Source organism: Cyprinus carpio, chromosome B1 (genome assembly GCF_018340385.1).
Source record: "Cyprinus carpio isolate SPL01 chromosome B1, ASM1834038v1, whole genome shotgun sequence".
Lineage (NCBI taxonomy): Eukaryota > Metazoa > Chordata > Actinopteri > Cypriniformes > Cyprinidae > Cyprinus > Cyprinus carpio.
The window spans coordinates 16899698-16925313 of record NC_056597.1 but is presented as its reverse complement, the minus strand read 5'-3'; the positions used below and the strand labels follow the sequence as shown (position 1 = coordinate 16925313).

General features: G+C 34.6%; 1 long non-coding RNA gene across 2 annotated transcripts in view; it reads right to left on the bottom strand.

Moving 5' to 3' along the window:
• Positions 1 to 682: 682 nt before the first annotated feature.
• LOC122135880 overlaps positions 683 to 25616 on the bottom strand; it is a 114519-nt gene continuing 89585 nt past the window's right edge. Inside the window, exons 4-5 of one of the 2 annotated variants that reach the window (XR_006153741.1) lie at positions 6196 to 6274; positions 683 to 2558 (exon numbers count right to left, since the gene is read on the bottom strand). This is a non-coding gene — a long non-coding RNA (uncharacterized LOC122135880). Of the gene's footprint in view, positions 2559 to 5333; positions 6275 to 25616 lie in introns of those variants that run through there. The other variant, XR_006153740.1, reaches the window with a different exon arrangement.

The window sequence follows — 25616 nt, the reverse complement described above, 5'->3', positions numbered from 1 at the left end:
GATTTTGAGGAGATTGTTTCTTCAGAGAAACAGATTCTGAGAGTTCATTACAGCACTTTCTCACCAATGGATCCTTTGCAGTGAATGGGTGAGTTCAAACAGCTGATAAAAACATCACAATAATCCAGAAGTAATCTTCATGACTCCAATAAATTCCAAAAATTTTACATCTTGTTAAGTGAAAAGCTGCATACTTGTAAAAAAAAAAAAAAAAAAAAAAAATATATATATATATATATATAAATATATATATATATATATATATATATATATATATATATATTAACTTCAAACATGTCCTCTATCCAAAATATTGCTTTCTCCAGTGAAAAAGTCATCTTGTCTGAATCAGCAGAGAAATATGCACAGATGAAGCACTGTTTACAAGTGAAAATGTATCAAAAACATTCTAAACAAATATGTTGGTGAATTTTGTTGTGAGAGTACAACAGGGGATGGACTTTTTCACTTGATGAAGCATTACTATGGATTGTGCACTCATTTTTGGCCAGATGCCATGGTTTACATTTAAAACGCCTGAATGATGGAACTAATTCTTACAAACACACAGCTTTTCACTTCACAAAGCTTTAACTGATGGAGTGGAGTTGTTTACATTACTTGGGGATTATTGTGATGTGTTTATCATCTGTTTGAACTCTTATTTTGATGGCACCCATTCACTGCAGAGGATCCATTGGTGAGCAAGTGATGTATTGCTTAATTTTTCCAAATCTGTTCTCGATGAAAAAACAAATTTGTCTAAATCTTGGATGGCAAATTTTCATTTTTTGGTGAACTATTCCTTTAAGGCCTCAGCATTTTATGAATGGGCTCTAATGGAAAGTGTGTGTCCCACTGGGACCTGTCTTTCATTTAACTGAGAGAGCTGATTGTATTTGACCAGAGATCTCCACACCAGCTGCCATGACCTAAAGAGGGGGTGAAGTCCCCCAATGTTATGTGGAAAATATGCTGTTTAGTTCAAGGAAATGCTTTCTTTTCCATTTTGCAGTTGAATGGCTTTAAATTGCCACAGTTTTCCTTATTCACAGAGTGAAAATAAATTGCCTGGCAAAAATGTCATAAGACAGCTGGGCCGCACTCTCCATATATTGTTTGGTGTTGTGTTTCAAAAACAGGAAAATCATCATTTAAGCATCACTTGTAAGGAGTGCATCCAGACTCATGCTCTCAGTCCTCAAAATGATGATAGCAATGACTCAATGATGAAACCCTGTAACTCTGTCTATATCCATGTACCTCATACCGCATATTATTTATAAGAGAGAGAGTGAGAGCAAAGTACAACTAGACAAAAAGTGAGTAGGTCCCCTATGCAGAGATGCCTCGGCTGCCTCTACTTGGCAACAAAAGAAGAAAGCAGAAAGCATGAGAAAAGAAAAAGTATGCAGCAAAAAGAAGCGAGAAGGTACAGACGGAAGCGGAGAGGAAAGGCAATAGCATTCACACAGTAATGTGAAAAACACGAGGGGGTGTTTGATATTATCAGTTCTGAGGCACCGTAGATCATCTCCAAAATCGAATTATCCCCTAAAGGAAAACACGACGGCGAGAATATAGAGGGGGCAGGATGTTGAACTGCAGGGCGGGAGAGAAAAGGAGGGAGACGCTAAATCAGACGCCATTTTCCACTTTTTCATTTTAGTTATCGCACACGCTTTCCCGGAACGGCTTCATCCCACATCTCACAACTCCATTACCGCGGCAACGGAGAGCTTTTGTGTGCCGGTAACAGAAAATGGCTGGGACAGATAGGGAGGGGTCTGGAAGCAAAGGTATTCAGGGGTTTTAGTACAGACTGCAGAAGGGGTGCAGGGGAGAGAAGGAGAGAATAAAAGAACAGAAGAAAGAACAGAGAAAATGGTGGAAAAGAGAGAAAGAGAGATAGAGAGAGACTGGAATTCTTTCCATGCAACTTGCTCTCTAGCATTTTGATAGGTTCAAAGTAACAGAGGAAGATGACAGAAAGCCTAAGATACAACATGGCAATTCTTCTCTTTAGCAATGCCTTAGCTTATCAGAAACAAGTAAAACGGGTGTAAATTAAAATAAACAATCTTAAGGCCCATTTACACCAAGGACGATAACTATAAAGATATAGTTCTAAGAATCGTACTCAATATTAAAGAATAGCAGACTCCACACTACAGCTTTTATGATAAAGGCACATAGAAACGATATCATTGGAATCACTTCCAGAACATTTTTTTCCAGCTGATGAACAATACAAATTTTGACACTCAATCAGAAACCATCCTGCTACCACAAGCTCGAGAATTTAAAGTGGCAGACAAGCATGCGCTAAGAATAAACAGACGATATCGTCCACTGGTGTGGACGCTAATATCATTATCTTTATAGTTATCTTTATAGTTATCGTTCTTGTTGTGAACGAGGCTTTAGAAATAACATTTTCACCCAAACGCTGTCACGACTGTCAAGTTATGCTTAGAACAAATAACAAGGACCTTCAAAGAATATTAAAGGCCAAACTCCACAGGTCTGATGAGACCACCTTTTATTTCTTCAGACATCTAAAATACAGAAAATGGAACAATTAGAAAGAGCCTTGGGTAAATATACAGTCATAAGCCAGGACAAAGATAAATGCTTACACAATCTGAAAGAATCTAAAATAAGTTTGTGTGCTGGGCAACAATCTTGCAGTGGGCGCTTGGCTTTAGCCAAGCTGTATATCAAGACAGTGAGGATTTCAGCACCATGGACAGTGCAATGACCGCTGAAGCAAATCAGGATTTCAGTACCATGGACAGTGCACTTGCCAGAGGATTTCAGTACCTTGGACAGTGCAGTTACCTGAAGAAAGCTGATGATTTCAGCACCATGCAGAGCACAGTCATCACAGATGACGCCTGAGATTTAAAAATGTAAAAAAAATTTGGAAACCATGACCAATTTTAAAATAAAGTTAAAAAGAACAGCATTTATTGAAAATATGATTTTATCTGTAACAATTTTAACGTTTTAACGGTCATTTTTAATCAGTTTAATGGATCCTTTTTGGATAAAAGTATTTAAAACATTACTGAAATTTTGAACAGTATGCTTTAATTAAAAAGCAACAATGAAGTTAAGCAAATATTCAATTTTAAAAGTTTTATATCAGAAAAAAATAAAATATATATATATATATATATATATATATATATATATATATATATATATATATATATATATATATGTAAATATATATATATATATATATATATATACAGTGCCCTCCATAAGTATTGGAACAGTAAAGAAAAAATTGCTTTCTCTGCTGTGGAGTCAAGACATTTGCAAATATGATTAAAAGATGAATATGCAACAAAACTACAGAATGTCACATTTTATTATTAGGTATTTCGACACCTACATGTTTTACCAAATAAAAAGGACAGCACTTTTAGAGTTCATCCCACTATTTGATGTGAGCATAAGTATTGGAAAAGTTGAATTTAAGGCATGAATGTAAAGCTAATATTTAGTTGCAGATTTGCATGCATTCAGAGCAGTGAGTCTGCAACCCATAGACATCACCAGACTCTTGGTCTTATGCTTTGAAATGCTTTTCCCCAGCCTTTAATGCAGTCAATTCCAACTGTTGCTTGTTTTGGGGAGTTTCTGTCTTTAGTCTCCTCTTCAGCTGATGAAATTAATGTTCAATCAGATTTAAATCTGGAGATTGATTTGGTCAATCTAAGACTTTACATTTCTTTGCCCTGATAAAGCCCTTGACTGAACTGGCAGGGTGTTTCATTGTCCTGATCTAATATGAAATGGTTTCTAATGAGTTTGGTGGCATTTTCTTGAATATTGGTAGCCAAGATTATTTTGTACCCTTCCAAAATAATTCTGCGGCTGCCATCAAACTTTAAGTCATCATTAAAATTAAGAGGTCCTGTTCTAGAGACATCCATGCATGCACATGCCATGACACCACCTCCACCAAGCTTTACAGATGAGGTTGTATGCTTAGGATCATTTGCAGTTTCCTTTTTTCTCCACATTTTTGCTTTCCAATCACTTAGATAAAGGTTAATCTTTGTCTCATTGGTCCATCAACTCAGTTCCAAAACTCTACTGGCTCACATTTGTGAAGAATCTTGCCTTTCTATGTTTGGGGCTGATCAGAGGTTTGCATCTTGCTGTGTAGCTTCTTTAATTCTGTGTCAAAGTCTCCTGCAGACTGTAGATTGACAGAGTATCACCCCAGCTTTCTGGAGGTTGTTGGTGATTTTACAGACATGTATTTTAGGTTTAATTTTCACAGCTTTTATGATTTGCCTGTCATCAACTACTGTTGTTTTTTTCAGCCGATCAGGTCGTTGTTGGTTGCTGATGTCGCCGGTAGTTTCCAAACTCTTGATTTCTCCATGCCATATATATATAGATAGATAGATAGATATAGACATAGATATAGATATAGATATTTTATAAAATATCCATGAAAGTAAAATGTAATTTTCAGATCTCTGTGCTCTTGCTGTTGCTGCATGAGGCTATGTGTGACACAATGCCATTTTAAAAAGGGGCTATTCCTAAAGGATGAGAGAGGTCACTTTTGAGCACAGCAAGCTCAAAGTTCAAAGATTTAAAAAAAGCAATCAGCGCTGATAAATTAAAAAAAAGGATGATACAAACCTTTAAGTTAAAGTTTGTTCCCATTAACAAATATTTTCTAATCATTGAAATATTTAATAAGTAAACATACAGAAAAAAGAAAGGACAAAACTTGTTAATACAGCCTTGAAATCTAAAATGAATGGACACAAGAAGCCTGGTTGCCATGGGAGCTGTTACTTTACGGATGTTGCCATTTGAAAAATAGTCAATATATTAAACTCTGCACTGCTGCATCAATCAAAATATGTAACAATCTAAATAGTTCTCTGCTTGAAAGGCTTTTGATGCACTCACACAAAATAACATTCATTCATTCATTCATTTTCATTTCTGTGCACCATGTTGGTTTCCTGATCTTGTTGCCCTGCCTCTTACAGCATATGTATTATTTTCACTTATAACAACAGAGTTATTGGAATCTGTCTTGTTTCTTTATAAGTTTGTTTACACCGTCATGTTATTGAAATATTGTTTGCATCTGTCCTCTTTGACCAAGGTTAGTTTTTTCTTAAGATTTGGTGAAATTTAGCATTACATCACTTGTTCAAATGTGGATCCTCTGGAGTGAATGGGTGCCGTTAGAATTAGAGTTCAGACAGCTAATAAAAACACCACAATAATCCATAAGTAATCTACATGACTCCAGTCCATCAATTAACATCTTGTGAAATGAAAAGCTGCTTGATTGTATTTTTTTTTTTTTTTTTTTGACATTTTTAAATTAATTTCTGGCCAAAATAACTGTCCATAATCCATAATAATGCTTCCTCCAGCGAAAAGGTCTACCCACTGCTATCCCCTCACATTAAAATCCACCAACATGTTTGTTTAGAGCTTTGGAGTGTTTTCGCTTGTAAACAGTGCTTAATATGAGCATATTTCTCTTCTGATTCAGAAAATATAACATTTTCACTGGAAGAAAGCATTATTGTACAGACAGCTCAAATTTAGCCATAAGCTAGGGTTTGAACTTAAAAACATAGCTTTTCACTTCACAAGAAATTAATTGAGGAACTGGGGACGTAGATTACTTGTGGATCTTTGTGATGCTTTTAGCAGCTGTTTGAACTCTTATTCTGACAGCACCCATTTACTACAGTGGATCCAACAGTGATCAAGTGATGTAATGCTAAACTTCTCCAAATCTGTTCTGATGAAGAAACAAACTCCTCTGCATCTTGGAAGGTCTGAGGGAGAGCAAAGTCTCATTTTTTGTGTGAACTATTCCATTTACTCACTTTCATGGTTTTATGTTGTTCCAAATTTGTTGTTTAGAAAACCAGTGTAAATGTACCAGATATATTTATATGTATATGTATGTACACATATTATTTACATTATTTGCATTTGCACAACACTGAGTGTATTTGTGTTTTTACACACACACACACACACACACACGTTTATGAATGTGTGTGTAATAAAAAAAAAGTAAAATTATCAGCATACAACAGTGGCATGGTAACACATGTGGGTGGTATTGGACATAAACTAAAGCGGAAAAGCAAAGTGAGGAAGTTAGACGTAGCAAAAGTGACAAACCTTCAATGGCTCAGAAAAGATGGGAAGCGATGCCAGTCCTGGCTGAGATCTTCACCCAGCAGGATAACAATCTTACCCCCTAAGAAAACAGAGAACACAAGAGAGAAAAAGCAGAAAACCATAGGTTACTGTCATTTTCTGTGTTTTTTTCTTTCTGTCTTTTTTCTTTTTTTTGAACATAAGAATTGCAACTTGAAACATACAAATTGGCTATTCAGTGGACCGCAGTTAACCCCCACTGCACTACAGATGGAGTGACAATGAGCAGCCCCAAAATTGCAAATACCTCACACAGCAGGCTTCAGTCTCTATCAGCAGCTCTGTAGGCCTACAGATACAAAATACTCCATTTTGGAAAAGGGGGGTTGTGACTAACAAGTGAGTTTCTTTGTAAGAAACTCAAATAGTATTACTGACTTTAAAATTGAAGTGAGAGAGATTGTAGGTTTGTATGGTACCTCCTAGAGCTCATTTCAGGGTTTTTTTTTATACTCTATTTTCTGGAGCATATGATTACTTCTTCTGCATTCACACAAACGCACAAGTGAACAGGTTTTGTGTTCAGAAAAGCACTGTGTATAACACTAAAATGCACACTTTATAACTTTAGCACTAGTACTGTAGTATGTGCAGTCCATGGTTCTGAAAGCATACATTTCTTCAGGTCACTGAAATCAGTGGTAGTTGCACTGTCCGTGGAGCTGAAACGGCTAAAGTTTTTTTCAGTGGTGACTGTGCTGTCCGTGGTTTCTGAAGCATCACTGAGGACAATGAAAACTGGATTAATGGCTGCTAAAAACTCAGCTTTGCCATCACAGAAATAAATTACATTATAAAATATATTAAAACAGTTTTTTTAAATTGTAATAATATTTCACAATATTACTGTTTTTTTTTAATTGATTTATTTATTTTATCAAATAAATGCAGCCTGGGTAAGCATAAGAAGCTTCTTTCAAAAATATATAATAAAATCTTTTAAAAGATTTATAGTAGGACAAGAGAATTTTTCTGAAAATTACAAATCGTGGCAAGTTGTCAAATATGTGACAATTAGAATACCAAACAACAATTTGATATTTTTGCATGTTACCTTTTAATTTGTAATTTTATTTTTTTTTTTTCATATATGGTTCTATATTTTGTGACTGTTTCGCTTTTGCAGAAAAGTCTATAAATATCAAATAATCTATTTAATGCAAAGGTTTCATTGTGACAATATGCCCTGCTATAGGATCAATAAGTTTTCAATGATGTGTGTCTTTTTTTTTTTTTTTTTTTTTTTTCAGATGAGAATGTTGAACAGCTCTAGTGTTGTCTCTATGGAGATTCAGAAAATGACTTTCAAAAATAAGCTTACGCAAAGAAATATTCACTGGAATAAAAAATGTGACAACTTGCCTTGGACTCCCCTATATTTGGGGAACTGAGATGGCCATTTTTTTTGTTTTGGTGGGTCATCATATTGCTACTGACTTGATAGTAGACTAGGGAATAAGGGTTGGTCTTCCTCCAGATGTGTGTATGTTTGTGTGTGTGTATGTGTGTGTGAGAGAGATGAATGGAACGGTGCCAAGCTGCAGTCCCAGGGTGGCCTTGGATCAATCTGCTTATCTGCAGGCTGCCAGCAAAGCCAATGATTAATACAACCCCATCAGTGAGGACACTCTTATTTATTACTGCACGAGACACATAAAGACAGCGCACAGAACTACAGACTAACTACACTGTGTAGATGCAGGGGACACAGAGTCGCTGTTGCAATAAGACACTGCCATAAACCAGAGAAACACAGCATGATTACAGAGCAATAAGAGGTATGTAGAAATTGTAACAGAATGGCACAGAATAAGAGATGTTATACCTTAAAGTGAACATTTCTGTAATGTGATGTATTTCCGAGTGAAACATAATATTTCAATAGAAAAAAAAAAATGACAACAACAAAAAACAAGCAGAATAAGACTTTATTTTATCCATCAGGAATTGATTAGATTATAAAAAGTGAGTGTTTCACAATGGCATGAAGCCAGACCTGAATGCATGTTTTCAGTTGATTGTGAAAAATCTACTGCTGAACATCTGCCAAAACTCACTTTTCAAAAAGAAAAACACACTTTTTGGGGAAGGTGAAGGCTGGAGTTCATCCTGTTTACAATAAAGACATGAAAACATAATCAAATGTTTGTGGAATAACCAAATAATATTGCTATTTTTAACATTCCAAGACATTAAATACCCAAACTACAATAGTTGTCATTTCAAACCCACTGAACTGCAGGCAGAGCTGTGGTCTCTTTTAAAAGAAGACACTTGGAAGTAAAAAATAAATAAATAAATAAATAAATAAATAAAAAAGAACAGTACCTAGAAAGGCTTAAATTTACTGTAAAAATATTAGAAATGTTTTTTTTTTTTTTTTTAAAGAACTGCATTTGTTTTACAATATCATTTAAGTTTGAGTCTGACCTTTTTTTTTTGGCTGTTGTTTTTAAAACATTTATTTGAAAAATTACAGTAAAAAAATACATTGTGCAATATTATTATTTTTGAATAACAGTTCTCTATTTTAATATATTTAAAATATCATTTGTATCTGTGATCATTCTAACATTTTTATTTGGTGCTCAAGAAACATTTGTTATTATCAGAGCTCAAAATGGTTGTGCTGCTTTATTTATTTACGTATGTATTTCTGTATGGAATCTACAAACCATGTTTTACTTTTTTCGGGATATTTCTCATTAATGAATAGAAATTTTAAAAGAACAGTACTAGTTGGAGAAAAAAATCTTATGTAACATTCTAAAAGTCTTTTTACTGTTTTTTTTATTTTTTATTTTATTACAGTCTTGCTAAATCAAAGCATTAATTTCTTCAAATAATAATAATAATAATAATAATAATAATAATAATGAATTCAAGATCAAATTTTCACATAGCTTTTCCTGAAACTGTATTTTCACATACCTGGGCTATGTTTCCCAAAAGCATTGTAAGCTTAAGCAGACCCGTTGAAAACAATGGAGATATGATCAACTAGGCTTACAATGCCTTTTTTGGAAAGACAGTACTGTTCCTGAATCACTACTTAAAAAAAAAAAAAAAAAACTGAAATATATTGGTATATAATATATACCGCCTACTTCTAATTGTGCTATAATTTGTATCCTTTTTTTAAACGAACATTAACTGGCAATAAAGTACTGTGTTAAATAGGTTACGTCAGCTGAAGAAACAAACATTTTTTTTTTTTATCTTTGGAATAACAAACACTTGTACATTTTCTATAATAAGCCAGGAATATGTATTAGCAAATTCATTACAGACCAGATGAGAGAGCTAATAGAGACTGCACTATATAATTCAGAAAAAACATCATAGTTGAGTGCAAAGTCACACAGCCCAATCTGCGGGGCATCTTCATTCATAATTGCACAGACAAACAATTTCTTAGGGAAGAAACCAATTACAGTCAATCAGAGCACAGCTATGATCTGAACAACATCAGCATGAACTCTAAACACAGCTGAAGGAGCACTTGGAACAGTCCAAGCAAGTACAGCTGTGTGTTGGCAACAAGGCCAATCGAAGAAGACAGCAAGACACAGCATAATATCGTCAAGGTCAAAGGTTACAGGCAGTGGTGTTTAAATAATGAATAAAGAGACAAGAATGTAAACGTCAGCCCTCTTGTGTCTCCAATGGCTATGCGTGTTTGTGTATGAGTGTGTGATATTTGCAATGTAGGCAAGTTTGAGATGTAGCATGCTCGTACAGTGAACAAAAAAATGTTATACTAAAGGCACACTGCCCAGGGCTTTTGCCAACAACCACGGTGGTCACTTAATGCAAATACTAGGCTACAGTATGGTACATTAACTTCAATGCCATTACACCATTTTAAATTAACAAGCTTCAACATCCACTTTCCACGACTGATCAAATTCAATCAAGTGAAAATGGGCTAGCTTATAAGAGGATTTTCCTATATCATCCAAGCATTGTTGTCCTTTTTCTGGTAAGGCAACCTCAGAGGCCTAGGGTTCTATGAAATCCATTTAAAAAAATCCCCAAATTGCATTTGCATTCTTTTCTTTACTTTTTCTGTTTTAATTGTTAAATTAAATGTTATTTAACATCAATTTATTAAAAGTTTAACTTTTTTTATAAATTTGGCTTTATTTTTCCCTGTCATTTTCCATTAAACTTTTTCTGGATTCTTTTTTAATGTTTTGTTCTTATTGTTCTGATCAATTGGATTCATAAAACCCTACATTTAAAAGTATTCATTCAAAATTTGCAAAATTGCATGATATTCTGTATTATACTGTAAATTAATTTTTTATGACTGGATTCACAGAAATCAACTCTTAACCTTATGAATACCAGTAGTTTTAATATTCTAATATTCTATGAAGCACATTAGAGTATCATCTGAGTACCTTGACTGAGTACCTTGAGCTAGTTATTTTTAATTGAATCACAAAAAAAAACACCCATTTTAAAGAATTTATATATAAAAAAATTAAATATATTTTAAAATAATATATATTTATACATATATTTGTTTATTACAAACACTCAAATTTTCACTTCATAAGATGTTAATTGATGGATTCAAGTAATGTGGATTACTTGTGGACTATGTTTTTATCAGCTGTTTGAACTCTCATTCTGACGGCACCCACTCACTGCATCCATTGGTGAGCAAGTGATATAATGCTAAATTTTGCCACATCTGTTATAATAAAGAACCAAACTCATCTACATCTGGGATTCCTGAAGGTAAAGTTTTACCAAATTTTCATTATTGTGTAAACTATTCCTTTTTTTTATGAATAATTAATTTACAAAATAAATATCATCTGCACATTTTAACCATGTTGTTATTTTTTTTAATTAATATTTTCTCAATATAACAAATTAGAAGGTTTGCTGTATTATTTGCAGTAATAGCTATATATTTCTTTCATTTATGAAAACTATACATAATTACTCAAGTACCCATAATATACTCAAAATAAAAAGAAACCCTTCAAAACTGAAATTGAATCAAGAGCTTGTGAAACCAATCGAATCTGGAAATAAGTATCAATACCAAAACAAGTCTCAAGTCTCAACACAATGGCCAAATTCATCTGTCTGCATGTGTATGGCTCTAACAAAGGCTGTTTAAAAGGATACATTTAAAGCACAGCTTCTTCATTGTGCACTGCACAGCATGCTGTCAGCACACTAATTAATGTGTCACCACTACAAATGTCAAAACTAAATAAATAAATAAGGGGGGAAATGCAACATAACAGATCATTGACTATCTGCTAATAAAACAAGAGTCAGAAGGACGTGAGAGGAGTGAGAAAGAAAAAGAGAGAACGAGAAAGAAAGTGCAAATAAGTTTGATACTACCAAATATTTATTTGCACCCAACAGTGTGCCACCACGGTCACGTCTCACTCCAAAATATTTATTCATACTGCAGAAAATAAAGAAACAAACTCACACAAGTGAATGACTTAAACCTTCTCTTTGCTCTGTCATTTTGTGTGTCTCTCTCTCCATTTTTCTCCTACAGGCGTCCTCCTGTCTTTCAATACTTTGATCTGTCTGCCAGTAACACAGGCAAAACTTCAAATAGCTTCAGCTCTGTCAGGTGGGCCCTCTCTCTCTTCCCTCCTCTCCAGCTGACACTTTCCAGTTGCGTGTGATTTCTGACAGCTGAATATGTCCAAAGCCCTCTATCAGACAAGTAAAGTGAAGGTTATGCAATACAAAGCTTCAAGGCAGGTTAAACTCCTCCAAAACGTTTGGTTTGCCAGGCTGTGCACTACAGGTAAAGCTGCTGACCCTTTGCCTTTCTTCAAATGGAAGGGTCTTTTTCTTTATTGAGACTTCAGATTCACAAAAAATGTCTATATCATACTGTCATGTTCAGAGGCATCGCAAGGGCTCCACTGATTTCTAGGTTTAAAGCGGCCCAGAAAACCCAGCAGTGACTCTAGGTACTCTATAAACTACACATTAAGCTGTAGAGTCAAAAAAAAAAAAAAAAAAAAAAATCTCTGTTCCAGCCTAGTGAGTGATCTACCGAGATTGCATTTTAATGCATCATAAGCACGCTTCCTAAAAGTTATTATGCCACCTTCAAAGATGCCTTATTTTATCCAAATGCTAAAGCAATGTATGTATCGTTTGTGGAAAAGACAATCCCACAATGCAATGTGACACGATCAGTGTAAAAAGTCATCAAATTGGCAGATGAGTATATCATATATAATATATAATACATATTAACACATATTAAAAATGACTATTTTACCAGATTTTTGTGTATGCTGTTTATTTGTTATGTTTAGAGTATTGAGTCGTTAACTCAGCAACATTTCATATTTTTCTGGATTCAGCTGGAGTCAAGGCTGCACTTAATTAAATGCAGTTATATCAACTTATCAATTTATGAATTCAAAAATAATAATAATAATAATAATAATAATAATAATAAACAATTAAGCAGGACTTGGCAACAAAGAAAAGCAGTAATTAAATATCTATTTATTTATTATTTTGAAATAATGGATTAATCTAATGTTAAGCATTAATTTAATAAAGTTGTAAATATGTCTACTTACTTTTGAAAAATGACTTATGTTATTTTTGAATGAATAAAATGATTCCATTATTTTATTTTAAACACACTGTCGGGAATTTTAAATGCTTACGGTCACCAAGTACACTTGGTTTCTAGTCTGCCACGCTATCAGGAGGCATACCTGTACTCTCAATGGTAGTTGACACATCATGTCACTGCTCATTTGGATAATGTTGAGCTCTGTTCTTGCTGACGGAAGCCTCAAATCTTCATTAAAACGAATGATTTTCAGACACTTCAGAAGCAGGGCCAATTCTATGGAACATGGGCCCCTGGAGAGTAAAAACACACAAAAACTTGAAGTAAAATTATAATCAACAAAATAAATAATTTTCAGAGTCATTAAGCACTCATTACACAGTAGAATAATCTGACCCATGTGTCTGTGTGGGAGAAAACATCCCACATGCAGATGGCGATATAGCATGTTATGGCATTAAGGTTACTCACAATAATAACAAATGAAAACTCAGTGACTGGCAGGAAATGTCAGAGCACTCTTAAATTGTTTTTCAAAATTTAATTACACAGGTTACATTTAGGACCAAAATGTAGTTTAAAGTTTGAATGGTTTAAAATGAGTTGCTGATTTATTTTACAAATAACTATAAATAAAGCGCAAACTGTCTTGAGATCATGTGAATCTTTTTACTTGGCTAAAGTAAATAGTCACATAAACCAGTGCTATTTATTTCCTGTTGGCCTCTTTGAAAAATGATGTCAGTTTCAAAGCTATCACATTTGGTGCATATAATAAATATCTGAGGGACAGAAGCAGTTAGGGGATCTCACCTTGAGCAGCATAAACACTAATCTACATATTTCCAAATGCCAAGATTGCCCATATGTGGCAGCATAGCAGCATACTTACTGGCCATAAGTATGCAGTACAAGTAACAGCTAATCAACTGTGCACATTATAAGAATCTATCAGGAATGAATTTAACAAGATCGCCCCTCGCTTTCACCCTCCCACTCTGATAGGACTCAATTCCATTTCATATGCTTTCATTTATATGTCATTTTGTCGCACATGTTTCAGAAACCATCATCTGCTTTTCAGAGCGTGAATGAAATACAGCGACCACTCGAAACTTTGAAACAAGAGCCGCAAGGCGATTCAAGTAATTTAGGTACTGAAGTGTCTTTATAGAGATGCAGAAAGAGAGAGGATAAAATGATGAAACCAAAGAAAGAGAATGGAAAGAAACAGGTTTACAGTGGCAAGGCAAGAATACAGAGCTCAGCGATAGTGGTAATTGTTAGAAAAAGACAAAATATAAATAGAGCGAGAAGGACAGAATGAGAGAATAATAATTGAAAGGAAAGAGAGGCTTAATGAGAGCGTGATAGACAGATAAAATTAAGTTGGGGGATGGAGAGAGACAGTGATGGATAGAGAGAGAGAGAGAGAGAGAGAGAGAGGGAGAGGGAGAGGGAGAGAGAGATAGAGAGAGAGAGAGAGAGAGAGAGAGAGAGAGAGAGAGAGAGAGAGAGAGAGAGAGAGAGAGAGAGAGAACGCGTGAATCAGTATGCATGGGCATTCTTCGCATGAAGCACAGCGACTGACAGGGGACCAGCACAAAGTCTGATTGCTAAAGAACCCTGCTGACGCGTCTCACACAAACACACATGCAAAAACACACACATTCATGCGTACCTTTCCCCAGGCATCTCCTAGGGCAATGTGTAACAAACTCTTTGCTTCCAAGTCAGGAAACAAACACACACATTCACAGAGAAGGTACAGCAGTGTTGTGTCACCCTGAAACATGTGGAGAAAGAGAAAACTTATTCACACACTCACTGCAACGGCGTCTCTGGTACATCAGACAAAAATGAGGCTCAGAGGGCAAAGAGGACTTAGGAAAACCAAAGACAGACAGTGTTCAAAGAAGACACCCAACAAGGACACATGCTGTGAACTATTGCATGCCCATTTGTCATGGTATGTGGGTGTGTGTGGCCAGTTACCTGGATTGCACTAGTAACTAACTCAACCACAGGTTGTCTAAAAATTTTGATAAAAATTTCTGGTTAAAGAAATACATAAATGAAGAAAAATTCCAAAGTATTAAATGCCATATATACTTTTGGTTGGGTGGGGTCAATATTTTTACACAAAGATTGGTGAGTCTGTTAAAAAATATATATTTTTACCCTTCTAATTTGGCTCCAAATTTCGAAGAAAAAATGTAATTTTGACCACCTCTTCAAAATAGTGGATTACTATTCATCCATGACATTTAGTATTTTGTTTTTTTATCACTATTTGGCACTGAATTACCCAACTGGCTTTTTTAATTCATGTGTTGAATTGGCTACAGAATATTTAATTGGAATGACAGGAAAGAAAATGAACAGAGAGATTTTATTAGTTCAAATCAAGTTTTGCAACTAAACATAATTATGTAAATAATTACTAAATTGACTTGGATTACCACACATTAAGCATTTCACATTTACCACAAAGATATTCAGCATATTAGAATGATTTCTGAATTCAGCTTTGTCATCACAGGAATACATTTTAAAATCAATGTATATAATATATTAATTATTTACATTAATAATATATTATACATCAATAATGTATATTTATACATTAAAAATATATCATATATTATATATATCATATCATATTATATTTTCTGTCTGACTGTCCTACTTATCCCAAACTTTGAGTTTTGACTTTGATATATATATAACAAATTAATATAAAAATATATTATATGTGTGTATATATGACTGAAAAAGAAAAAAAAAACTGAATGAACTGAGAACCACACTGAAGCAGCCACATCCTTAATTCAAATTCTGCTTCCTTTCTATTACTGTACATCATTTCAGGAATTGAACTGCAACGCAGAAGGTATTCGCATTTCAATTCTGAATGGCGCACAACCCTACTAGTTACAGTGGAGAGATGGAGAACTGTCATGTATCAGTCACTGGAATTGAATAGGAACGTACTGTATCTCTTCAACATCCCGTGACACAGAGTGAATCTGACACATGTAGACGGCATCTCCACCAGCACTCTCATAGCTTCATGTGACTATAACCAGCCACTGTCACAAGTAAAGAGATATTAACCTCTAATGCCGAAGTGTTATTCAAGCTCAGTGCCTGCTACTGTCACCCTGTGACTGAAGCCATGCACATTTGCCATCGTAATGAGAGGACAAATTGGAAATATGGCTCACTGCTCCCCATTGAACAATAAAACCTCACATGCAGCTCATCTCATTAAACAAGGGAGTTATTGCTCAGGATACCACCCCTAAATTAATTAACACAATGTATGGAGGAAAAGGGCAGGCGGATGAGCGAGAGAGAAACCCGAGTGAATGTCGCAACCGTACCTCATTTTACTTGAAATAATATGTGTTCAATTTAATTTCCTCATCACAAGAACAGTAACAGCAAAAGGAAATTGAGAGTTCAGTCGGCCTTAGCTTTAAAGATCACGTCAGTCTGGAATGGACCAGCGGAGCAAAGCAACATGTCTCCAACAGTACGTCACTCCCGAAACCCAGCGGTAATGTCCTCATTAAATGCATGAGCAAAATTTTTGTCAAGTCATCGCTGGAAGTTGACTGAACTCATGAATAACTCCAGACCACTGAATGCTATTGAAAGTGTTAATATATAACTAAAGGAAGCTAATTTATATATTAAAGGAATAGTTCAGCCAAAAATGAAATCTAATGGATCCTCTATCCTCCAGCCTCTTCAATTGGTGTTTTGTGAAGTGAAAAGCTGCATGTTTCTAAGAACAAAATCCTTTATTAATATGTTTTAACTTAAAACGGTCACTTCTGGCCAAGATAAGAGTCTATAATCCATAATAATGCTTCCTATAATGAAAAAGTAAATTTTCTGTTGTCCTGTCACATCAAAATCCACCAACCTATTTGTTTTGGACTGTTTTTGCTTGTAGACGGTGCTTGATCTGTGCACATTTCTCTCCTGATTCAGACAAGATGACTTTTTTACTGGATAAAGAAATATTATGGATAGAGGACTTCTAGCTGGAAACAATGGTTTGAAGTTAAAGTTTAAAACATCTTAATGGTTTTTGCTTCACAAGACATTAACTGATGGACCAGAGTCATGTGGATTAATTATGGATTACAGTGACGGTTTTATCAGCTGTTTCAAACTCTCATTCTGACGGCACCCATTCACTGCAGTGGATCCATTGGTAAGCAAGTGATGTAATGTTTCATTTCTTTATTCCAATGAAGAAACAAACTGATGTCAATTTTCACCAGATGTTAATTTTTTGGTAAACCTCTCACAAAATCAGTCAAGTGCATGTTGAGATAGTTAAGATTGGTGACAAATTATCAAACAATCAAATAGTGACACCTTCTCCTCCCGCACAGTTGAGGCGGTTAATTGGCCATTAGTTGGGAAGCCTGTGCACCTGTAAAATAATCCGTTAGCAGACTCTGAAATTAAAGACCCCAAGGCACGGTTTATGAGTTACAGTATCTTTACCGAAACCCAGGCTTTAATGATGTCTGTTATGACCATATCAGAGGACCTATTTAGTATTTAGTCAGCACAAAAGACCTCAATTATAAAAAGTCAAGCTGATAGACATTTAAAATTGAGATGTGTAAAATTATATAGTGAATAAATGTGTATAGTTGAGAGACTAAATATGGGTAAAAAAAAAAAAAATGAATTAGCTCAGAGCTTGTAAAAAAAAAAAAAATCACCTTTACTGTCATCAAACATATCTGTTTGAAATGAGAGGAGTCTCTTTGGCAGGTACGTAACTCAAAGACAGTATCCATTTAAAAGTTGACACAAAAGTTAAAAAGCACATATATTATGCTGTAACAGTGACCTTGAAAAATGGTGGTCGAACACACATTTGGTTGTTTAAACTCTTTCCACAAAATGTGTACTTCCCTACTACATGCAAAAGGAAATACATTCAATGAATAGGATTTCCAAATATGCAGTATTCATGAAACAGTAGGAGAACAATACCCGGATGGCCTACTCCATCTGCTAAGACTCTGGAATGCACAACTAGTAAACTATCCTATGAGACAAGTGCTATAACCAACAAGAAATCTGTTCCTTTCCTGCGACGCACCGGTCACATTATACATACTGGTTACAATGCAAACAGGGCAGAAACCTTATCGTTCTGAATATGTCTTCAGATTTTTCATTTCATTAATTAATTCAGTGCTAAAAATAACCAAAACACTCCCCTTGCTTGCATATATATTCTAAATACATAAACAAATAAATAAATAAGACTATCAGGGGTTATTCATTTATTTATTTTAAACCAGTTATTGTGGTTTGTTGAAAACTGTAAAGATGAGTCATACATGCCACATTGTTTATTTTGACATACTGACTAAAAATATATATTTCTTATCACAGTGGATTTCATTTTTGCATACATTATATGTATGTACAGTAAGTAGCCTACATCTATATGCAGGCTGCTTTAGATTAATTAATTAATCAATCAAATACTGATTTAAAAACCTTACAACATAGTTATATGTAATTTATGTATTATCTACATAACCCAAATAAAACTGAATGCATTATAGCTATTTCAAAACTAAAATAATCTTTTCAGCATATTTAAAATGTAAAATTAATTAAATCAGAGTTTACAAAAAATTTTGTTTCAGGTAGAAGTAGAGTTCAGCTGCTGCACTCAAGCCGGTGGTGTAGTACCCGCCCCTAAATATGATGTAACAACAAATGAAGTTTTACATGCCAGTTAAACAGCCATTTGTACACCTATTCACGGTTCTAGCAAAGAATAAACTAAAATTTGCCAAAGAGTACTTCAGGCACCAAATTAATCTTTGAAAATAAATAGCCTTAATACTTTTCAATTAAACTGAATGTATGCAATTATTATGTAGTTATTTCTGGAAGTTTCATGTTTTGTTTTTTTTAGATATCACACTTTATCCTGGATTAATGTTTTTATTTGCATATTTACGAGATTAAATCACTAAAACAAGTGGCCTACAGTACATCATGTCACAAGCACGCAGCTTGTTTCATTAACTGCTTGTCCATCTGGAAACATCACTATGCAAATCCGTTCTGATTGTCTTCTGAAATAAAGAATTGGCTGTTGAAACAAAGAATAAAACAAATACAAAAATAAAAAGAAAAAGCAGAACAGTTTCTGCCGTCTCTGACTGACATTGTTGATGCTGAAAATAACACAGGGCCCTTTTTTGCCTAACTTTATAAACAGTTCTCTTGCTAAAATACAGTGTTACTGTATAGCACCTTTCTGAAGTGCATGGCTACTCTGAAGGAAAATAGAGAAACAAAACTTTAATAATATCCATCTGTTGAGTTTTAATTAGGTCAGGGAAACAATTTAATTATATATATATATATATATATATATATATATATATATATATATATATATATATATATATATATATATATATATATATATATATATATATATATATACTTTATATAATAAGAAAGTCTGCTTTATGCTTTAGTAATTATGTCAGCATCTCAATGGAAATGATTTGTTGAAAATTTTACCCGAAAAAGACAATGATCACCTGTGCCATTAAACTTCATTTTCACTTTATCACAAATTGCTTGTCAAGGTCTGTTTTTGCCCTTAAATAACCATTAAGATCCACTCATGCTTAAAGAGCGGTCAATTGTAAACTTAACACTCCATTAACAGCTCTGAATTAAACACCATGTGCCGTTGATTTGTGTCTTAACATACCAAATGAAGACGATCAACATTGTAAATGTGCTTATAATTACACATTTCTCAACACATGCTTTAAACGATCATTTATGTCCAGCCCTTCAAGCCATAATGACTGTCATCGTGTTTAAGCGAGACCTTTGGAGCATAAAAGTCTGCACAGTGAATACACTCATTTGTCCAAATGTGATGCTGCAGGAAAACAAACAGAACAGTGAACAGTAAACAGTAAACAAAACAGTGTTCCTTGCAATTACCCATGAACGTGTGAAAAGCAAGTTATTAACCTCATAAGAGTTTGTTCACATATACTGGACATCATCCTGATACTGTTTTTTAAAGGTTAAGTGTGTAATTTCTGTGGCAGTAGCAACACCAAAATATTACAAGCAAGTAAGCAAGCAAGCAAATAGATAAAAATAAAAATAAATAAATGCATAAATAAATTGATTAATTAATTTAAAGGGACAATTAATTATTAAATTTTGTTGTTTCATTTTCTGCTTATTGATGCAGTAATGATTAAATGATCTTTAGACTGCAAAATAAATTGAATTTTAAGCAGCAAAAACAGTTTTGACTATAATAATATTAATAATTAGTGTGACAAGTGGGGCGGGGCCGAGAGCCGTGGGAACGGAGCGAGGCCGGTGGAGTGATTGGGAAATGAGCGACACCTGCTCCACTCACCGGTCTCTAGTCCCACGGAGTAGATCGGAAGGATACAAAAGAGGAATGACGACAGTGAAGGACGAGAGAGGACCAGGCCTGGGTTTTATTTTGTGTTTGGTTTTTGTTTGTGCGCGGCAGTCGTCCGTGAGGGGCTGTCGCGCTGTTTTATGTTTATTTGATTATTAAAGTTTAATTTGAATGTTCGCCGGTTCCCACCTCCTTCTTCCCATGATTATGGAGTTTTATATTGTTACAATTAGTATTAGTAGATTTATAATATATAAATTATTATTCTCCACTTCAGTGGATAAGTGGTTTGACAAAAAAAGGTGTCTTTTCTATGTTATAAGCCATAAATCTGCATCCCCAAAAAATTAAAATAAAATAAAATCAGACGTACAAACTGTGTAATTAACTGCTAAAATTAAAATCTGTGGAGAAGTATATAACTCTTGAATTTAAAGATGTTGGTTATATGTAGAAACAATTAATTTGGACTTTACTGTAGATTTCCTTGACTTAATTGTCTGATTAGTGGAAATTTTTTGAAGAATCATGGGTAATGTAGTTCACCAGGAATTTTGCTGTTGAACACAAATACTTAAAATAAGCAAAAAAAAAAAAAAAAGGCTTTAACAAAAGCATATTCCATTGATTAACAACCTCTTGGCTCACAGTAGAGCTGTCTTTAAAGGTTTATCATTTAAATTATATTCCCCTATAGAGAAGATTAATGGTATACTAGTAAAATTTGGCTAAGCAGCCACCACAAATGACCTAACACTTCCTACATCTGCCAAAAAAATAAAAAATCCCACCGCAAGCTTATGCTATTGGCTGAGCCAGTGTTGCTGCGTGGAGCTAGTAGGATAAACTGTTCATTTAATAAACAAAGATATAGCACTGCAGTATTTACTCTTTTCTGGGGGAGACCTACAAACGTCTTTCTTACAGATGTCTCTACATATTAAGCTGAGATAGAAGTATTTTAACATTGAAAACATTCACCTTTAAAGTCAAGAAAGATATCCTAAACATCTAAGTGATATTCCGAAAGCCTTAAGAAGTTTAACCTTCTGAATCGTGACCTAGTGAGATGAAATTTAACATTTTTTGAATGTGAAATCCCTCTATTCCATACTGTCTGCTGGTTGTTTGATATCAGCCCTATCTGAGGTTGATGAAAAGGGACTTCCAGAAAAGTCAGATCATCTGATATCTCCTCTTCTCCTACACAAGGTTGAGATGTCTGCACAGTATGATGAAACCTCAGAACTTCACAGAAACTCTGACTTCACAACTTTCAAAGAAGAGATGAGCAAACTCCTCCGCATATCTGCATTTCAACCGCACACTGTGTTGTTTCTCCATCTCTCTCCCTCTCCCTCTCCCTCTCCCTCTTCCAGTCTCTGTTTCTCTCATTCTCTCTCTCTCTCTCAGTTACAAAGAGGAATGTCACTTTGTGTCTGGTTTCTTTTGTCTGTTCTCTCCGGAATGATGATTTAAACACTGGCGCTGACAGTCTGAAAGATTTTCCTCCACCTGTTTATATTCTATTGACGCCCAAATGAAATTTAATGGTCAAAATATGGCACCCCGTTACTGTGTTTGTTTTGGTGCTTTTTCCCATTTGTGATGGAAAAACAGCAGATTAATACGTTCGATTTGAAAGGAAAGTGATGGATAGGAGCAGAAAAAAACATGATAAACAGGATGGAGAATTCATCCTGGGTTTATCCAGCTCCGACCGGGATTGATCTGCCCTCGAAGCATCTAGTCAATTGCTCAAGTACTCTACCGTTTGGGGTCCGCATGCACGTACACACACAGATATCTAGGATTATTTTTTGGAGACCCAAACTGGATGCCTCATTTTATTCTACTGTGAAGTTTGTCCGTAGGACTTATCAATGTCAGAGGTTCCACACACACCCCATGAGGGAAAATCTCTGTGGTGAAAGACTGCCAAATCAGTAGCGTGCTGCTTGGAAGCTGCTGCAAGCCAGCAGGCCCAGATTCTTTCATATTTATCTCATGTCAACCTGAACGGCATGTGTGTGCATGTGTGTGTGTGAGAGAGGATATCCTCCATCCCATACCAAGGTGAGGGCTGGTAAATGAAAGACTGCAGGTGTCACACTAAAGAGAGGTTTCCTGGATGTAGATATAAAGGGGAGCAGTTTTTACTCGTCTCCTTTCACACAGAGCTGCTGTTGAAGAAATTAATTACCAGGCAAGCGTTATTAAACATATCGCACACACATACATATGAGTACGGCATCATGCATACAGATTCATATGGATGATGCTACAAAGAAAAATCAGTTTCAAAGCAGTGTCATTGTCAAGTGAAGGCATGAATATGGAAAAGCGCACTTTTAGCTAACAAGTATGCCAACATAGTCAACAATATAAATAAGCTCACTGCACGGCAGTATAATTTTATTTTTAACAAGATGTGAAAGTTAATGTCAATGTCAAAGACAAATGTACAGTAATTAGAAATGTAGATTAAGGTTCCGAGCTAACAGGGAACATTCCCATAACTTTCACTAACGTTCTTTAGAAGTTATGTAAATGTTAGGACAAAACGTTTTTATAACGTTACTGTTTTAGAATTTTATTGATAGTTAATTACGTTCTCATAATGTTGGGAGATTATGATTTTGGAATTTTTTTGGAATTTTTTTTATTTTTAGTTGCAGTCCGTAACTTTTTTTTTTGGTTAAAAATTATCCAAAATAAATTTTTGAGCGAGTACATAACCAGCCAGTGTTCAAAACTATCTCCTTACTTTAGCCCAATTCACAATGGTAAGCTTGTAATTATGTTTTCTAATTTAAGTGGTACTGGTAGATTTTCGTGGGAAATTCGAGCATGCCGCCGCTTCACTACGTCATGTCTGTAAACATAAAGAAGAGTCCCAGCTAGTAGGCAACAAAATAACACTAATACACACTACATACACATAGTCACGCAATGCTGATGTTGTTAACATTAACAATTTGAGAACAAAGTATAACAATAATAATAATTTGCATGTTATTTTTGCTAGTTGGGTAGTTGTTAGTCGTAATGAGATAAAATGTTCAGTAAAAGTTTTTTTTTTGCAAAATAATTCTACAGTAACATAAATAATAATTTTAAAGGATTAATTTACCAAAAATATAAAATGCTCTTATCATTTACTCACTGTTGTGTCACCCAAACTTGTATGACTTTCTTCTGTGGAAGATGAGAAGAAATTTTTGTAGCACTTTATTTTACCGTCCTCTTCATAATGTACATACTATGTAGTTATTATAGTAATTACAATATCTATAGGTAATTACTGCTACTAACCCTGAACCTACCCCTAAATCTAACCCTGCCCCATGTACTGTAGTTACCTTATATTAACAGTACTTTCTTAGGCAGGTACACTGTTAAGTACATGTACATGTACTGTAAAATAAAGTACAACCGGAACAATAATAATGTACCAGCTGTCAAGAAATTACAATGAATAAGGAATTTCCAAGCTTCAAAAAGGAGCTAACATGATCATAAAATGGTCTATGAGTTACTGTATATAAGGTATATTAATTATATATATGTATAGCCATTCAATAAGTTTGTGTGAAAGAAAAAAAAAAAAAAAAAAACCCTGCAGCTGGACCAAATCAGTGAATCGTGAGCTCGAGAATCAGAACTAGTGTGATTAGTTAATGAATCGTTCAGACCAGTTTTGTGAATTGATTCCACTGATTTATTGAAAAGTTCTTTAGCTTCATTTCTCATTCACTTTCATCAGGCTACAAAAGAATTGGCAGAATATTCTTCAAAAGACTTCACTTTTTTATGCAAGTTATATGGATTTAAGTAATGAGAGGGAGCAAATAATGACTTATTGGCCTTTTTGGATGTACTACCCCTCTAAGTCGCTGTTGTAATTCATAAGCTAAAGTGAGGTGTTTATATTTTTTCCACAATGGCACATTGCTGTCACTGTTACCATTCATATCTGCTCCAAGAAAGAACATAGTGCTATCATTAATTATTGTACCCAAAGTAAACTGAAGAAAGTGTCATCCTTTGCTTTTTGTGTGATCTCGCTTAGGAGGTAATTACAGAGCACAAATTATTTGCATAAGAAATGGATTTGTTAAGGCTGATTTGGCTAAGAAGAGACAGGGAAGGATACAGGCTGGTGAACTCAGCAATCGTATCAAATTAAATGTGGCCTTTAGTCACTTATGAATGGAATAATTATTCAGAGCTACTAACTATTAAAGTTTTGATTTAGAACTCTTCTTGCATACTTTCACAAATAATTACTGTCTAAATTGGAATATCTCTAATCTTTTGTGTTCTGCAAGTGGTATCGAGTCTGCATGTGATTGTAAACCATCTAGGTGTGTCAGTGTGTTGCCTGGGCAACACCTTGGTGACATAAGCAGGCGATCAGCAACATAAATGACAACACCTGTTCCCCAGTGCATCTAATCAAAAGCAAAAAAATTGGTAGTTGATGGCCCAATCCATCTTATTTTTTGACGTAAGAGCAGTGTTTTTTTGTTTGAATGTAAGAGTGTTTTATTGTATTTTTATTTTGGTTGTTTTAGGTTTCTTTTTAATTGGTTTATTTTGTAGTTTTTTATTTTAAACTGGTATTTGCTATAATAGCACAAATAATTTTACTGTTTACTGCACTGTCATTCCTCTGACTACAGGGGTTTGTGAATTGGTAGTCTTGCACATTTACAGAAAATTGCTAAATCTTGAAATCTTGAAATCTTGAATTTTGAATATACAGAGATAGGAGACAGAGAAAGATGACCAAAAAAAAAATCAAACAATCCTAATTTATTAATTCATTGTCCTTATATGAGCTAATTTTAAAACTTTCTTCAATATAAATAATAAAAAACACAGTTGGTTGTGAAAAATGGTCCTTCTGCCATATGATGACAGGTCTTCACCCACCCATCCCTGCTCTCTCTGAGATTTGTGATGTTACAGTTGGTTCGTCTGAACAGATAAGAATTAATGACTGTGCCTTCACAGAAACAGCTGAGTGCCTGTGTAAATGCTGTGAAATGTGTGTGTGTGTGTGTGTGTGTGTGTGTGTGTGTGTGTGGTGAGAGAGAGAGAGAGAGAGAGAGAGAGAGAGAGAGAGAGAGAGGGAAAGCTGCGAAGAATCAGTCTAAACCTGGGCCTAGAGACTTCCTAAGATTCAATTAACATTTTTATTAAGGGCTGTTCACACTTGGGGGCTAGCACATCACCAGAACTGTGAGTGTGTGTTTGGGTACAGGCATTAAGAGAGTATGTGTAAGCTCTATTAATTAGAATTCTTGACTCTTA